The 16,076-nt window shown below is 37.1% G+C and overlaps 1 long non-coding RNA gene across 1 annotated transcript in view; it reads right to left on the bottom strand.

Annotated features, from left to right (window-relative positions):
* LOC116071370 overlaps window positions 1–13,701 on the bottom strand; it is a 42,338-nt gene extending 28,637 nt beyond the window's left edge. The window contains exons 1-2 of the long non-coding RNA XR_004110851.1: window positions 13,586–13,701; window positions 12,076–12,178 (exon numbers count right to left, since the gene is read on the bottom strand). This is a non-coding gene — a long non-coding RNA (uncharacterized LOC116071370). The remainder of the gene's footprint in view (window positions 1–12,075; window positions 12,179–13,585) is intronic.
* Window positions 13,702–16,076: the final 2,375 nt, after the last annotated feature.

A 16,076-nucleotide genomic window follows, 5' to 3' on the forward strand; every position in this document is an offset into this window, starting at 1 on the left:
CCTGCCTGGAAATTGCAAAGGCAATATTCTTTATTGCACATTATCTCCCAGTATAGAACATATGTGCATAAACCCATACAGCTTATGAACATTTAAAATTCTAGGTTATGAAAAAACATAATTTGTGGAGCTATATACATTGTTATATGGATTGATTGAATAAGGAACTGTATACATCCACAAACCAGTTTTCAGTGTTTAAATATGGGGTACCACTTAAGGATCCTAGTGGCCTGTGTGAAAAACTCATGTAATTTGTGACTTCAGCAATCTACCTTTTATGCCTTCAGAAAATGTTTTGCATATGTTCAGTCAGAACTCATGTTCAAGTCTCCATGCTCTGTGAATACTGTGTGCTCAGTTCCCCGATTTCTTCCTGGAGAAAGAATCACTTTATAACCTTGGATTAAAAAAACCATTAAATGTCTACTCATTACCAGCCTTCTCCTCAGAGCAACAGCATTATACTTTTTTGCATATCCATGAATACTGAATAAAAACCCAGCTCAGAAATTATATGTTCAGTTCTTTCTTTATCTTTATCTCCTTTTAAGTTTACTATTTAAGACACAACAGTCCCTGTTTCTTCTATTGATCAGTCCATTCTTTTATCTGAAAACTTATTTCAATATATGTTAATAAGGACAATGTGGTTCTCCTTCATATAAAACCCTATTATTTTGATGTAGATGATTGAAATGATTCAGTAGATAATGGTACTGTTGCCAAACTTTATGACCTGAGTTTCATTCGTAGGCCTCATGAAATGGAAAAACTAACCCTCACAACCTGTCTTCTGACTTCCACACATGTCAAGGCATGCACACTCACAAAGTAAATGAGTAAATAAATAAATAAGTTTAAAATTCTTTTATCTTCATTATTAGATATTTTCTTTATTTACATTTCAAAGGTTGTCTCCATTCAGGTTTCCCCTCCAAAAAACCCCTATCCCATCCTCCTCCCCCTGCTTTTGTGAGGGCATTTCCCCACCTATCCACCCACTCCCTTCTCCCTGTCCTGGCATTCCTCTATATTGGGGCATTGAGCCTTCACAGGACCAAGGGCCTCTCCTCCCATTCATACCCAACAAGGCTATCCTCTGCTACATACGCAGCTGAAGCCATGGGTCCCTCCATGTGTACTCATTGGTTAGTTATTTAGTACCTGGGAACTCTGGGGGCTCTGGTTGATTCATATTGTTGTTCCTCCTATTAGCCTGCAAATCCTTTCAGCTTCTTCAGTCCTTTCTCTAACTTCTTCTCCATTATGGACCTTGTGCTCAATCCCATGATTGGCTGCAAGCATCCACCTCTATATTTGTCAGGTTCTGGCAGAGCCTCTCAGGAGACAGCTATATCAGGCTCCTTTCAGCAAGTACTTGTTGGCATCCACAGATCTGGGTTTGGTGACTGTGTGTGGGATGGATCCCCAGGTCGGACAGTCTCTGGATGGCCTTTCCTTCAGTCTCTACTCCACACTTTGTCTCTGTATCTCCTCCCATGGGTATCTTATTCCCTTCTAAGAAGAAAATCCTATTATCTTAACAAAGTCCTTGTGATATTGAATTTTATACACCGAAGAATGTCATTGATATTGGAGCTTTTAGAGTTCACTTCAAAATATATCAACCATACATTTGACATTTCGATCATCACTTCAACCAAATAGCTAGCAAGAAGCAGCTTAAGGGAGTAAGAGTTTATTTGAGCCTGTGGTCTGAAGGGATACAGTTCATCACAATGAAAGAGGATTGGTTCCAGACAAATCCAGGTGGCAAGATTCTGCAATGGTGACTTCTACTCCCCTCAAATTTAGGGCACACAAAGATGAGAGGGAGAAACTGGGGCTAGAAATAGTGTCGGGCTACTCTCTTCAAGGTCTATACCCAAACACCTTGATTCCTTTAGGCTGTACCTCCTCAAGGCCCCCAAACTCTAATAGAAGTTCTCCTAGCTGGGAATCAAACACACAAACACATGAACCTGTGAAGGACACTTTATGATTTAGATAAAGTTTAACAAGCACCATCCAGTGAGATGAGTTTTCTGACCTTTGCCTGCCTGATGTATGGTCATAACCAATTCTGAATCTTTGTCTGCAAAGTTTTCTTTAACTGGAATTTAACGGGACTCATAGCCTGGAATATAGCCCTTCTCTTTGCCAACACAATTTATTATCTCTCTTCTTATCTCCATAATGTTTTATAAAGACAGGGCCACCTATCTGATGCTTGTAATGTCACAGGATTATTTGCTTCTTGTCACACTCTAGTAACCATTTATAACAATATTGAAATGAATATATAAATGTTAGGTATATAATCGAATGCAGTAATAACTTATATGTTTCTTTCTCTATACAATACATGCCTATTAAATTTTATAGCCATTTTATTACAGATAGATAACTTTCACGCCTTGAAAATACTGCAGAGTTGGCTTCCTGCCATAAGTCCATGTACAAGTTCTACACAGAAGAAGCCTTTACTGAGAAAGCTACATAATGAGATCTGGCATAAACATGCATGGTAATGTAATCCTAACAGTAAGTAGTATTGATATTCAGTGCTCATATGCTTGCTGAAAATTGGTACAGTAGAAATATAGACTGATCCTGAGACTCCACACACACTAAGATTTGGATGAAACCATTTTCATAGAGCTACAAATAGTTATACATGAATCAATTAAAAGCCTACTGTATGAGTTTTAGGGGAAATTCTTCTTGTTTATGAACATGACCTGTTAGGAAACTAAAAAGAATTCTGTCTTTTAAACGACTTGAATTTGAAAATCAGTTATCAAATAACAAAAGTAGCTCATGCCTATAATCACAGGCAGAAAGAGTTCTGTGATCAAGAGCAGTTGTTCTCAGGCTTTGTAACACTGTGACCTTAATACAGTTCCTTATGTTGTGCTGGCCCCAAAATAAAATTATTTCATTGCTACTTCATAACTGTAATCTTTGTTCTGCTATAGATCATACTGAAAATATTTGATAGGTAGGATATTTGACATGCAACCCTACCCCAGAGGTTGAGAACCACTAATCTAGAGATTAGTCTGTTCTACATATTGAGTTCAGAGCCAGCCAGGGCTGCAGAGTGAAACACTGTCTGAAAAATGTATGAAAAGTAAATAAGTAAACAAGAAACTACCAAAGGCAAAATAAATGGAACAAAAAAAATCAATTGAGGATCTACAAAACTGTTGTAAGTAGCTAGAGGATGTCATGGTCACTTCTTAAGAGCCATAGAACATCTATTCCATTGGACACAGCAGTGATGCTGGGATGTTGGAGGCCAGTGTGGAGCCACTGCTGCAGTCAACAGTGTCCCTGATCCTTAGGCAGCAGCTGGGAGTGTGCACTCCCACTAATGATACAGAAGTAAGGATCCCACAGTGATCCCACAGGAGTAAGAGGCCAGGAATCTAGGCACTTCCTACTGCATCTAGGGGTCCGGGAATACAGGTGCTCACTACTGCAGCATCCACAGCTGCTTTGGTGGTAGAACTGCAGCAAAAGCAGAAGTTCGAGCTGGCACCCATTTGTTCTGTAATGCCCAAAACAAACAAACAAGAAATGTTAGCTAAATATACTGGTTTCTGTTCGTCGTTCGACTTCTTGCCTTGTGCCTTCCAATGTGTAAGAGTTACAAAAATTTAGCCACAAAAAAAAAATCCAGAAAACATATTTTACTGATATTCATATTTTACAGATATGTACCCCCCTGTAGCAAAATGTAAGAATGCAGAAAGGAAGAAATAGAGCTGAGTAGCAAGAAAAGCAGAGCCTGGCTTTTATAGATAAAGTATACAAAGAAAGTTCCATAAGATTCATCTCTCTCACTACGGATTTCTGTTTCTGCTAGCTTCTAGTCTAGAGACATTCACACATCTTTTCTGTCATCCCCTTTCTTTCTGTACCATCCTCTGGTTTTCTCTGATGACACCTCAGTATCCACTGATATTACCCAACTCTGTTGCTTTCTTGAAGCTGGAGGAACCAATGCTCCCACATTTTACTTTATTCTGTAATAATGAAATGTATGGCTCACCAATGAAACTGTAGCTTCTACATTGGTTTTTACTGCATTCGATTATTCTCACCGGAAGCAGAACTCCTCACAATAAGAACACCTACATTAAAGAGCAGTCTTGCTTCCAACTGATGGCAACATGGAAAAATCTTACTATTCACTTCATCAGTTTATGTGGAAAATAAATTTATGGTTGTAATCACTACAACATGAAGAACTGTATTAAAGGATCACAGCACTGGGAAGGTTGAGAACCGCTGTTTTAGAGCATATAGCCACACATCCATCAAACAAACTTCCTTTTGTTTGACTATAATGTACAGCACAACTTCAAAGCTTCATCTTATTTATAGCTTTTCTTCATAATTTTAAAAACCTTCTTTGTTTAGATTTCTGTGATAACAGTCATTAAAAGTAGGACATGGTAGAAAAGGGAGGTAAGAAAATTCAGTCTTCTGCACTGTGAGATGTAAATATGGCTGATGATACTATAAATGGTAAAAGAAAGAATAAATTTGAGTTTGGAAATATGGAAATCTATGCCAGAAGGAACGAGGGAGATTGGGACAAAAATTTAATTTCCTTGACTGTTTGGCTTATAGCCATACATTTCATAATCCATGCCAAATTACACCGTTTTCCCTCTTGATAGCATCCCTTGGATGCTTCAAGATTGTCTTAGTCAGGGTTTCTATTCTTGCACAAACATCTTAACCAAGAAGCAAATTGGGGAGGAAAGGGTTTATTCAGCTTACACTTCCCACGCTGCTGTTGATCACCAAAGGAAGTCAGGACTGGAACTCAGACATGTCAGGAAGCAGGAGCTGATACAGAGGCCATGGAGAGATGTTCCTTACTGGCTTGCTTCCCCTGGCTTGCCCAGCCTGCTCTCTTGTAGAACCCAAGACTTCCAGCCCAGGGATGGCACCACCCACAAGGGGCTCTCCCTCCTTGATCACTAACTGAGAAAGTGCCCCACAGCTGGATCTCATGGAGGCACTTCCCCAACTGAAGCTCCTTTCTCTGTGATAACTCCAGCCTGTGTCAAGTTGACACACAAAACCAACCAGTACAATGACTATATGTAGGCGAAGGATGCTCAGAAAAGGAAATTTAAACAGAGCATAACACTACTATTTTATAGTAGAGTTTGTTAGAACCTCACACTGAAAAGTTTTAAAATGAATATTCATATTTTATGTGAACAAAAAAACAGCTTTACCTGTAAGATGGTACAATAAAATGCCAAAAATTGTTCAGGATTTGTAACATCTGTTTTGTTCTTGTTTTTTAGTTTAACACTATAAAATGTTTATATTAAGAATCATAATCAAAAGGGTTCATTTTTAAGTGTTGAAAGATCTTCAGGGATTTGTAGCAAAAATAGAAAAATGGAAAACTATAAAAAAAATAGCAATATGTTCATTTGATGTCCACCTGTTTAAATGTTTCTAAGCTATTAAATGCATGTTATTTTTTCTATATAACAAAATAAATTTTAAAAGTATATTTTATTTAAGTATTTGAAGCCAATTTAGTTTCAAAAGATATCTAAATCTAGGATAGAAGGAAAGAAGAAAGAAGGAAGGAAGGAAGGGAGGAAGAAAAGAAGGAAGGAAGGAAGGAAGGAAGGAAGAAAAGAAGGAAGGAAGGAAGGAAGGAAGAAAAGAAGGAAGGAAGGAAGGAAAGAAACCTTCATAAAGTTACATTGGTAAAAGTTAGGGTTAATGAACACTGAACTGTTTTCCATCCAAAAAATTTCCTCAAGGCCACTGAGAAAGACAGTGAGTTAACCTTGGCCATCAGAGGAAGAGAAGCTCTTTCAAAATCCTTGATTCTCTCAGTCACTTGCCAGAAAGATACTTCTCAGTGTGAGGATACTGCACACCATGAGGTAGGTTTCAGAGCATAACAGTTCAGGTGCAATACTGGATAATCACTCTATAGACAGAGACCCATAGTGGATATTCTCTTGGCCAGCACAAATAACTCTGTCACACAGAACTTGTCTACTTCAGTTGTGTCTGTATGACAGGCCTAAAAACCTGATAACAGACCTGAGGGGTACACTTCAAAAGGAGTCAGTCTCCCGAGGTAGTCAGTCGCTGACATCTAGCTCAGCTGTGTCCCAGATTGGTCTCTGCTAAAGTCTGTGGAGAGATCTACATGCTTTCTTTATTCAGGCATAAAGGTGCCCTAAGAAATATTTTGTTATTAGCTAATACTGAGATTAAACATTATTTCCTGGCCTTCATGGTGTTTCAATAATCTTAATTGATTTCCTAGCTGTAATTAGCTTGGAAATTTTACTAAGAAGCTGTTTTACCAGACAGGGTGTCTCAAGAGTTAGTGCTAGCAGTTAGGCACTTATTATCAGAGCAGTCCCACACAAGGCAGAATTGTTTTATTGCTACAGAGAAGTTGTAGGGCTTCCGTCACTAATTATCTATGTTACAGCCAAGGAATGCTAGTATACAACCTTCAGCTACTTGCCTCAGACAGACCCAGAGAATTTATCTTGGGGCTACCAAAATAGCCCAAGAAGGACACCACTGTTCCTCTGCCTTGCACCTGGCTGCTTGTTCTCACTGACCTTGATGTGGTCGTCTCCTGCCTATGTAATTCTGTCATTTGTCCTGTTTTCTGTATACTATATAAGCCTGATTTTCTCTCTGTACAAATTGCACTCGGATACCACACTTCCTTGTGTCATTTCTGTTTGTCACTCACCGAATTCTTTGCCCACCAGGCCAGAACTCTTATCACCCCGTGGAACAAGGGGTCCCTGAAGCAACCCAGTCCATGGCATAACTCCTTACAGACGCTCTGCTTTGCTATCTACCTCAAAGCCCATCTGCCAACACCAAACACCCTCTCTTTGATCCTGACTCTCAAGCATGACTTATGCAAGCCCTCATCTCTTGAGTTTTCTCCATCTTTGTTCTTCTATAGTCTCATTTAGATGCCTATTCCAATTTGCAGCATTCAAACTAAATTCAGATTTACTAAAAGCCATGACTGTGTAATCAGGAAATTAAGTAACTCCTGGTTACTAGTATTTGCCAATTACAAAAGACAGTGAAAAGACGATTGTGCTGAGCATGCTTATTTCTACCGTATCAGTGTGAAGTGGTGCTATTACTAACCTGTTATGTTCTATTTATTATGTAACCCTTATCATGTGGCTTTTGTATCCAGTAATTTATGAAGTTGCTTCATAAAGTCAGCAGTGTCTTTTTAATTGCCAGGCTATAGATAACTCCATGGTTCTATGGTTTACTTTCATATTCATTTCACATTAATGATCATTAATTTCTTAAAATCTTATTTTGTCTAGACTACTGTGACATAATGGCATAGTTTCTTTTTGTGTGATGGTTATTTCTTTTCTGTATTTAATTATTTACTTTCCTCTTATTTTCTAGATATTGCCTTTTCCTCCAGACAATAACCTTATCTTGATAATTTTTCCCTTTGCTTCCTTTCCTGAGAGCTTTATTTTCTTTGGTATAAAGACAGTTCTCACTCATTCATGTAATGACATATTTTTCAAGATCTTACATGGCACTCTATACCATGTTATAATCAGGATTAAACTATGGTGGATTGTCTAATGCTGCCATCAGGAGACATCGATTATTAAATTAAAAATCTCAATGATAGACATAGGAAACCTTATTCAAAATGAGCCCACGGGCGCCTAAAATAATACATATTGTTGGTCTTGGTCCTTACCACAAATGGATGGAAAAATCTTATGTTTGAGGAAGCCACGCACTTTAGATGCAAGACTCAGAGCAATCAAACTCAAACTCAAACAGGAAATACTCTTTGTTGACTAGTTTACATAGTATCTTAAGGTGCCATGCAGGATGCTGGGAGACAAAAGACTTCAGTTGTGAGCTTGATCTAATACTGCACTGCTATAGGACTAATTTGCTACCAAGATATGCCTACTAGTTCAATAGTAGCATGATGATTATAGGAGTTTCACTGGCTTTCTAATTGGATAGGAGACCTGCTACACCAAAGTATTTAATGTCTGATACTGTGATCCTGGAAAAGAGCCCAAGGCTAAAGAGATCTTGAGGTGAAACTACTGTGGTTATTTTGTTAGTTGGTCATGCCATCAAACTGCCTTCTAACTATTTATTTTCACATTCATAGATCTGTGCTGCTCTCAACATTGCTCAAAGAGGCTTCTGTTTGCCCTGATTGATAGCTCATCAAAGTACCAAGTATAAACAACTGGGTACTCAGCTGTGGATGGTTCACCTTTATCAAGCTCCCATCATAGAAAACTTGGGTAACCTCACAGAAAGAATGTGGGGAGAATGTAAGAGCTGGTGGATAGAGAGAACTATTAAAATTTGACTTCTGAACATAACACAGCTGTTGCATGCATCACCTAACAACACCTCACAACAGCTGTAGTTACACACACAAGACCATGCCAGTCCAAATCCCAACATGTATGATAGAGGAGCCCCATAGCTCCATCCCTATATCAGAGAAATCTTGGCAATTTATGGTTGCTGTGGGATGAAGAACCACTCTCTTTTGGAAAGGTTTTGCCTGGCATGTTATTCATGCCCCAGTGAATAATTACACACATATGTGCATATGGAGAATACTAATTTGGGCTGTTTATAATGAAAATAAATACAAAGAAAACATGAATCTGGGAGAGAGGTGAAGGGACAATTTGAAGGAAGGTAGTTTTTGATGGATATAAATAATATATATTCTATAAATGTTTGGACTTTCAAATAATACAAATGTTTCTTTTGTGGACTCCCTCCCCAAAGCCGGGACAGTAAACAGCAACCACTTGGGCCCCAGCACAGCGGCTGCCCACCTTTTGAGCGCAGGCGGCCAACATTCTTTAAAAATCTATTAGTTAATCAATGAGATATAAAAGTAAAGAGGCACTGACCCATCAAAGAAATTGTAGTATGATAAAAATGTGAACATAATTCATACACTATGTTGGAAAGGACCTAATTTCCTTCATATTAAGGAAATCAGAGAAGTTTCTCACAAGGAAAAATATCAGTAAAATATAGTAACAACATGAATAAGGGCAGTAAGTCATTTTGAATCAGGAATTTACCACATTTGAGTTCTTGTGATTCTATGGCATAGCTCACATTGTTGATAGAACTGAATCAAAAGAAAAAGAATATGTGGAGACACAGAGATGTTCAAAACTACTACTGAGATGGAACATGTGTATAGTTCAGCAGCCTTCGGTTCTCACTCTGATAGTAGCAATGACCCACTGACACCTGTAACCCTCCTGGTTTGAGACCTGCCTCTGATAGCCACACCTATCTGCCCATCTCCTGCTATTTGCCACGCCTCCAACCTGGTTCCAGTTACATTCGAAAGCTCCGCCCCCACAGAGAAACAAGGAAGTCGCTGATTGGACTGTCATGCTGACATATTTGGGGGGAGTGGTTTTTGCCCCAGGTAATATACCTGTTGGGGGGACAAAGGAGATTATTAAAAATCAAGATGGCTGAGTAGTCATGTCTCCCGTCTAATTTTTACCCTTCCATGTGGGTAGATATGTCTGTGGCCACTCTATCCTATCCCTAACTCTCTCTAGCAGCTGCTCTTCTTTCTAACTCCATATTTCCAGGTTACCCACTGTTTTAACGTTGCTGATGGACAGTAACAGACACCTTTCATATTAGATCATGTTTTCATTTCTAGGAGCATTTTCAAGCTTATTCTGCATTATAAATGTGATCTTGAAAGAAGATATAATTGAGGTAAGGTGGTAACCTTAGTTTTATCAAATGTTTTTTAAGCCTACTATGTACCATATACAAAAAAAAGAAGATAAAAACATGTTTTAAACCATATAAGCATAGTCTTATTAAACCAAAACTATAATTTAAAATTAAACAAGACAAGTTTAGATAGAAGTATATAGAAAGAGGTATATAAAAAAGGTATATAGAAAAATTCTGTGTATTTTGAGGTATTGGTGAATAATTATCAGAACTACTGAATAATTTAATTTTATAAATAAGAAATCCTTTACTTTTTTTATTTCTCTCTCCCATTCAAGCTAATTATTCCATTCCAGACACAAAGTATTCCTTGAACAAATGTATTTTTTTTCTGCTCCATTGCAACCATGTAAATCCACACCACCATCTCTTTTGAAACAGCTAATTATTGAATTGGTCACAGCCTCTCACTCCTCTTCATCTGTGATTTCTTTTCTCTGTACTAGACAAACTCTGTCATGCAAGTCAGATTACATCAATTTGCATCTGATATCTTTAGTGATTTCAGCATCATATAAGTAAACCTACCCCATACTTTATGACCCAATCTGATTTTATTTCCAGTCTCATCTTGGGATGTTCTGCTCCCCTCCTCCGTCTTGACACTTGAGACACATTGAATCTTGTGGCTTCTATAGTGCACTGTGACTTTCACATATATGTCTACATTTGAAGAATAACCTCGATCCTGAATTTCATCTCATCCATGGTTGCCATACTGGTCCACGCTAATCCATTTCTTGCTCAGCCACTCTAATCACTCTTATTCGTTTCTTACTTCTATTCTTTCCTAGATGACCCTCTCAAACCATAAAACAATATGCTAGCATCTTGCTGAGAATTCTCCAATTACTTCTAAGGATGCTAGCAAAAAATTATGTATAATTATCTACATTGTCCATCTCTAACTAGACTGTCCCTGCCCTCACCTTCCCGCTGCTTCCTCACATTCTACCTCTTCCCTAGCCTTGGGGACTTCCTGCCAATTCTTCAAGCACGGTGACATGTCTAAGGATAATGATGTGTCTACAAGCATGAATGTTCTGTCTCTGTCTCTTTTCAGGACTCCTATCTTCTGTTTAGTTCTATATTCAAACATGTCCATACAGAGGTCTTCTCTAGCAATTCATCTATTATTATCCCTCTTGTGCTATTTTACTGTTTTTCAAAATGTGGTCACTACTTGAAATTGAAGTATGTTTTTTAATTGTCTAAATCCTTCATTGTAATAGGCTCTTTAAGGATATCGTCTTTGCTTGTTCCTTTTTATTGTTTCTTTGGTATTTAGAAAAGTATTAAATTCACTCTTAATAAATATTTGTTGAGTGAAACAGTCATAAACTGGAAAGTGTTAAAAAAGTAAAACATTAAAATATAGAGATTTATTGGTTAGAATAAGTTAAGGAGTAATCTTGATCATCACCCTAGTAATGCATCTAAAACATGCTCAAATTATAATGTAGTTTATTAATGAATATTAATAAAAATATTAATGGAAAAAGTATCAGCAAATTTACTATTAACTTGTAACAAATTGGAAATATTTAATGAATAATAAGCAGCTCAGCATCCCTAACATGCTAATAATTTTGAACTCATCAGTTAATGTGGCAGTAATATACTTTGAGTACTACTTATATATTTCATTGTTTTTCTTCAATCTACAAGTAACTTCAATAAATGCAACTACTGGATTATCAGTCAACATAATGTGGATTCTACCATTTAAATATTGCCTAGGGAAAAATGTATACAGGATTATTTTCACAAAACAAAGTGAATGTTAATCCAACAAGCTTCATAAAAGTGTAAATATTTTGTGATAAAATATATATTTTGTAAATCAATTCATGTATTTCAAATGAGTTTTGAATCATGCTTTTTTTTGGCTAGTTAGTAGGCGACATTTTAATCCCATAAGTACTTGAGGAAAAAAATAGATATGGAAGTTGTTTTAGACTTTGAAATATTTTATTTCATAAAATATATTTAATAGTGTAATCACACTATATTGATGACAAGTCTAAATTCACATGCTAGTCAAATTTAGAAAAGTTCTGAATAACTTAGTTTTTTTAGGAGCAGGCTTCAATTATAAATTGACTGTATAATAAACTCCAGTTATATTACCAAAACAAAGATGTCAGTTTTTCTAAAAATAGTTTAATGCCACCACTTTAAGTCAACAGTCTATAAATTAGATTTTATTTATATTCCATAAAATTTTACTACCTGTCATATGTTGTCAAAATCTGCCAGACTCAAAATATCCTCTAAATATCCAGTTGACGAAATTCCTTGAAATTCAATTAATTCATTCACAAGACTCTTCTTCCTGAAAGATGAATTGTTTAAGGGACCAGGTTGGACAGAGTGCAGAGCTCTTGGCAGTGGAGGGAACAAGCTGATTTCTACAGATGTGTAGGTTTGTAAGGGATCTTTTGACCCATCATTTAATGACAACACATATTCTATGACTATTTTACCAACCTGCTGATAAACAAATGTTAGTAAGACAAAAAACAATTTCTCTAAAAGATGAGCTGGGATTTTGCAAAGTGACAGTAGGTAAGTTTTCTGTTCTACAGTTATTACATTCCTTATTTTCAACTCTATTTCCGGTTCTTAGAGGCATCAGAGAAACAACGATGTAATCTCACGAGGTAAAGGGAGAATGGAGTTCAGGTTGGCTCTTCGACCCATTGATTATATTTATGGATGTTTTTAGTTTTTAATAGGGTAATGTCCTGATTAATCTACAATATATTGGGAACTAAAACTGCATTTAATATCTGGCATCATAGCATAGACAGACCATGAACTATCAAGCATTGCTTATAAACCATTTTCCCTATGGCTAGCTGAGATCTGTAGCTTGCTCAACAAAATACAGCTTGGAATTGTGGTGGTCACTATTGGTTGTCAATTTTATAGAATATAAAATTACCTTGGAAGCAAATCTCAGGGCACACCTGTGAGATATTACCTAGATTAGGTTAGCTTCTAGGGCTACTTGTGAGAGATTGCCTTGGTTAGGTTAAATAAGGTAGAAGGACAAATCTTAAATGTGAGCAGCGCACTGCTTCTGTGAGTTGAGGCCTGGGAATAAAACAGAGAAGGTTAGCTAAAGAAGAAAAATCTCCTCTCTTTGCTTTCTAACTGTGAATACTATGAGATTAGCTCAAGCATCTTTCACCAGGGCTTTCATACCATGATGGATACCAAGAGCCAAGATAGTCTCATCCTTAAATTGTCTTGTGAGGGTATTTTACTACAGCAATAAGATAGTAGACAAATACAGAAGTACAGTTTTTAATGAATGGACATACACTTAATATGTGAATAGATACCATATTTATACTATCACAGGGTTGTGAGGTCATTTGTAAATTGATCCCCATCTCTATGTGAAATTGAACAACTTCAATTTAACATCAACTAAAATTCATGAAGTTTAGTTGTCAATTTTGAATAAACATACTGCTGGGGTATTCCAATCTTTTACATTAAATAGAATTACTTCTAAATTGCAAATGTTGATTTTTTAACAGAATCTTTGGATACTAGCAAAATATCTAAAAACATCAGAACTAATTAAAAACAAATATTATGATTCAGAGCTCTTGAGGCTAAGCTTTTTGAGTCCAGAAGAGTCCTGCAGTCCTTCAATAATTCTATTGAAGTAACTAGCAGAAGCATTCTAAGTTTGAATATAACAAAACTAAAATATGAAAACCCTTACCTAATACAGGATGTTCTCCTGACTTCCTGATGAAGGAAAACATGTACTGAATATTTGTGTCAATAATTTACATACAAGGAAAAAAGATACAAGGAAAACATAGAAAAGAAGTGAGGGGAAACATGGAAGGCAGGGTTGGTGAGCTGAAGTTACCATAGAGAAGCTTGTCCATAGTTACATGAGAATGGTAGGGCCCAGTAGGAACTCTGTGAATCACAGAGAAGCTCTGAGATAATACGTATGTGCTTACAATCATATGTGTGGGTGTACATAAATAGGGTGTGTATGAGTATGTGCATGCACACGTGTATGCAAGTACCCATGTAGTTTGTCATGGTGATGTTAAATAACAAAAAGTAGAAAAATAATTTTGAAATGTATTACCTATAGAGCATTATTTGTTTTGTTTGGCTTCATTGGTGGCATCTCAGGATATAGCCCAAGGTGGTCTTAAACTCACAACCCTGTCTCAGGCTCCTATTTACTGGATATACAAGAAAAATATTACCAGCTTTCTATTCTGTCACAATAAATTAAAACCCAACCCACTCACTTGCCAATTAGATGTGATACCTCCTGGCTCCTCTGGGTTATCTATTTAGGGTCATGTAAATTCAGCTGTGAGCTGTCCTATGGTCTTTCAATGATCTGGGGAAGAGTCTGTGTCCAGTCTTGTTTGGGTGGTTGACAACATTGAGTTCTGTGTTGTAGGAGTTCTGAAGCTCCTCTGACCCAGGCTTCTCTGCTCTTTTAGCACTCCGACTTAGAATGACATGTTCAGCTCCTTCTCTTGTTAGCCTCTATCTCTGTCTTCCTTTCTGACTTTTAAAGGTCACGTAATTAGATCAAGCCAAATGGTGTTGACTATGTACTTCCAGGTGTGGGTCTGGATTCCATTGCACTGGAGCCATATCCTTAAAGAAAATTGACTCTTCCTTCCCCTAGAAGCCATCAACTGCTCTAGCTCCTCAGATAGGAATGATGGTTTGATCGTACACAGGTCTTCTATGCAGCTACAGTTAGTTAATAAGTCTTGTCAATTCCAGAATAGACTGTTTCATTCCAGTCTTTCCCAACTGCTGACTCTTGGAACCTTACTGCCACCTTTTCCAATATGTTCTCTGAACCTTGAGGATGTGGGTTTTTGTGGCTTTGGACTCACTCTCTGCACTCGGGCCAGTTGGGAGTTTCTCTGTTAAGCACTGCTCAGTGCATTAAGCAACTTCTGTGGTGAGGTCTGAGACCTGAACTAATCTATGGGTAGAGCTATAAGAATTTAATTTATAGGGCAGTTGGAAACCATGTGCAGTGAGCAATGGAAGAGTAGGCAGTTTACCACTGCAGTCTATGAGCCACATATCCTTTAAAAAAAAAAAAAAACTAAACTAGCAGTACAATGGAGTAAGTTAGGAGGGAGGAAATTAAACTAATGTCAGTTCCTATTCTGCCCGAAACACATATTTTGTACATGACTCTCAGTAAGCTGATTATTCTTTTTTTTTGAGCTGTATTCTCCTATATAAATAAGGCATCATGACAGCTATCTCACAGGACTATTGAACATGAAGCAATAGAAAGTACAAGAAATGATAAATATTATATTACTAGCTATGCCCTGTGGATGCCTAATACTCCTCATTAGAGGCACAAAGCTAAGTGTTATCTGTTTCTTACAATGTCTAACAGGGGAAATGTGTTTTTATTTGACTTGGATCATTTAGACAAAATGTCTTAACATCTATTTGTTTTTAGAGTTGTAAGAAGAATTGTTTGATTTGCCTTGTTTTATCCTGGTCTCCAAGATCAGTTTCACAGAAGATCAACTAGAGCAACCTAAAATTGCAGAAAGATAAGTCAAGTTGAAATTGATTTAGAATTCAGTCTTATTATGCTATTTTTCTCTGGTGTGTTTGAATAAACCATTTAATTCTGAACATCGGAATTCATATTTTAAGAGTGAACTACCTGGGCTTCAGGGAAAAGAAAATCAATTAATCTCTGGGAAAGAATGTGTAGTTCTTAAAGAGCCTCGAGACAAGGCACTATCTCTGTAATTATGCTAATGTTATTGGTGGTGGCAGATGATCCTCACAAATGTTGATCATTTCCACATGGCATTCCTTCAGCACACATGGTAAAATCCATGATGGTGTCGGGTCAAATAGAGACAGCTTCCTCATTGTAAGTGTTTTCAACAATGGTGCTTTGTGGCACCCAGTGGAATGTTGACATAAACAGACTCTTTGCATGATCCAATGACTACACAATAGCAACTGCACAAGCCCAACAGATATGATTAACAAGAAAATGGTGCAGAACAGAGGAGAGATGACAAGCATGAGTCTTTGATATGTTTGCCATTCAACTAGCTAAAACAATTCAGCAACCTTTCTCAGCCTCAGAAAATGCAATTATTGTGTCCGTCGTACCTGCCCTTTGATATATGACTATATTTTGTATGAAATGTTAAGAATATTTTAGTCAGAATGTG

This window comes from Mastomys coucha, unplaced genomic scaffold (assembly GCF_008632895.1).
Source record: "Mastomys coucha isolate ucsf_1 unplaced genomic scaffold, UCSF_Mcou_1 pScaffold22, whole genome shotgun sequence".
Lineage (NCBI taxonomy): Eukaryota > Metazoa > Chordata > Mammalia > Rodentia > Muridae > Mastomys > Mastomys coucha.